We start from the raw sequence: 2636 nt of genomic DNA, 5'->3' as shown, positions 1-2636 counted from the left end.
GCGGGCCTAAGCCAGCAGGTGGACATCCCCCGAGGGGTCCCAGACTGTGAGAGGGCACAGGACGGGTTGAGGGATCCCCCCCCCACCGAGTGCACAAATTTTTGTGCACCGGGCCTCTAGTAAAAATATATTTAAGAAAGATATATCATAACAAATTTTCAAAAAATGAGGCATAACTAAAAAATTTAATAATTTCTGAGAGCAAACAAATAATTCTGGCACCAACAAATTAAGATCAGACTGACATTTTCATCTTCTCATGAGCAACACTGGAGGTTAGAAGATGGTGAATTCTTGGAAGATTTGGTTTCTATACCCAGCAAAACTATCAACCATAACAGCAACATGATAATATACACCTATGCAAACAATAAAAAATAAAACTACCACCCACTAAAAAATAAAATTACCACCCACATATCTTACTTTCTTTAGAGGAGAAAAGCAAATAATAGAAGATGTTGGGTTAAAAATCATTGCAACTTACTTAAGAGTTCAATGAATGTAACCCAGGAAAGAAGCTGCACAAATGGACTAGAATAGAATCTATTCAAATTAAACAGAAAGTGATTAGGATCCAAGGGAAACATCTTCAAGCATAGAAATGAAATGGAAGCTTCTCATACAAAGAATGAGAATACGTGGTGAAGAAAGTACAACATGGAAGGACTAGGTGACGAAAGCATATGTACCTCTTCCTCAAAATAAATCAGAAAGTCCTTTGTGAAAGTGTGGAGGGGTTAAAAACATTGTAAGAAGCACATGGTCCAAAAAATAAAGCACAGTAAAATATGATAATTTTTTTGTCATTGTAGAGGAAGTAAAAAAGAATCAATTTGATGTTAATATTACAAATCTGACAACCTGTAAGTAAAGGTGCAGCTAAGAGAAGGTAGGAGCAGATTTGGTTTCTGAAGTGGTAAAGGATAAACTAGAGTCACTACTTTTCTTATTTTGCCAAATAAGGAGCCAACATATATTTTTGAAATTTGATGTGAAAAAAATTGAGTTTACATTTATTTAGAACTAATCAATATGAAAACTAAATATTGTAATAACTATTTGTAGAAGAGACATTTGTGGATGATGTGGACTATCTTAAGTCAATTCAAAAAAAGAATTAGTAGTTGAACTAATTATGCAACATGCAAACCTAAAATTAGGTGAGGTTGAAAGTGGTTATCCCTGAAGAATAGAACTGAGGGGAAAAAGGGAGACACTAAACTGTTGCATTTTATTATGCAGTCCTTCTATAATATTTGATTACAATTAGATGCCTCTATCCCTTAGACACCTAAAAATCAAATAACCAAATGAAGAAAATGCAAATTATTCAGAAACACACGTTATTTAGCACAAAACATGTCATCGGTGTTTTGCTTTAAAAAATCAAATAACCAAATGAAGAAAATGCAAATTATTCAAAAACACAAAACATGTCATCGGTGTTTTGCTTTAAGTGCCTCTTAGGCTCATGCATAAAAAATACACAGAGATTTTCTCACTTGGTGAATGGAAGAACGCTAGTGTAGGGGGGAAACAGCTGAGGTGAGAGATCAGTTGAGGAATAACAACAATGTAAGCAATTAGGTTTGAAAATTCATTCAGTCACCCATGTCTTGGAGACCCTAGACAACCTGTTAGGTGTTTTTCCCGCTGCCAAGCTAATTATAGCGAACAAGACACAATCTGTGCCCTCAAAGAATCTGGAGTTGAAATGACTCAAGTTGGGGAACAAAGGGAAAACATGGGCAAAAGATGATAAAACAGTTTTCACATTTCTTCAACGGACGAATGGAACTAGTTCATTTATTTTACATACTTCCCCTCAAAAAGTCGTTTTTCTGTCCCAAACAAAAACAGGGACATTGGGTCCTTGTAAAAGCAACTAGTTAGAATTCGAAAGTAGCTCCCACCTGTTCACTTTCTTCCACTCCACAAGGAAATTACATCTCAGTCATTGACTAAACCAGTGGTTCTCAACCTTCTGGCCCTTTAAATACAGTTCCTCATGTTGTGACCCAACCATAAAATTATTTTCGTTGCTACTTCATAACTGTAATGTTGCTACTGTTATGAATCGTAATGTAAATATCTGACATGCAGGATGGTCTTAGGCGACCCCTGTGAAAGGGTCGTTCGACCGCCAAACGGGTCGCGACCCACAGGTTGAGAACCGCTGGAATCACTAAACCTTTGCCAACCAGAAACAAACCAAAGCAATTGTTCCCATCTGTGATGAGCAGCAGAGCCATTTCTACCTTCTCCAACCTACGCTTTAGTCTTCCTCTGAAGCAGTGATTCCTTTCAGAGGACTCGGGTAAACGTGTGCAGGGATGGGGACCAAGCAGAGTAAGCAGCCCGCAGCCTGGCGGGTCCGCTCAGCCTCTCCCTGCGGTAGGCGGAACCCCTCGCTGCACCTGCCAGTAGCCACCCACGACGACCAATACCAGTGGGAAACCCCAATACCTGCCTCAGAGTCTGGGGGCGCAGGCGGACACAGAGACAAGGGGAAGGAGCTTCTACACAGGGCCCCAGGGCTGTCTCTCTGGCGGGGGTCGCCGCTACTGCTTAGTGCACCGGGGCCTGCTTGTCAGGTGCGGCTGCAAAAGGGGCCGCCCCGGGAGCGCCCGCAG

At 40.6% G+C, this 2636-nt stretch overlaps 1 protein-coding gene across 1 annotated transcript in view; it reads right to left on the bottom strand.

Moving 5' to 3' along the window:
* The window catches only part of TBCK (TBC1 domain containing kinase), a 178533-nt gene extending 175903 nt beyond the window's left edge, over window positions 1–2630 (bottom strand). Inside the window, exon 1 of the mRNA XM_005872443.2 lies at window positions 2474–2630. The gene's annotated coding sequence lies outside the window, so the exon portion shown is untranslated. The remainder of the gene's footprint in view (window positions 1–2473) is intronic.
* Window positions 2631–2636: the final 6 nt, after the last annotated feature.

Source organism: Myotis brandtii, unplaced genomic scaffold, assembly GCF_000412655.1.
Source record: "Myotis brandtii unplaced genomic scaffold, ASM41265v1 scaffold38, whole genome shotgun sequence".
Lineage (NCBI taxonomy): Eukaryota > Metazoa > Chordata > Mammalia > Chiroptera > Vespertilionidae > Myotis > Myotis brandtii.
The sequence above is the reverse complement of the archived record's forward strand: the minus strand, read 5'-3'. Positions and strand labels throughout refer to the sequence as shown.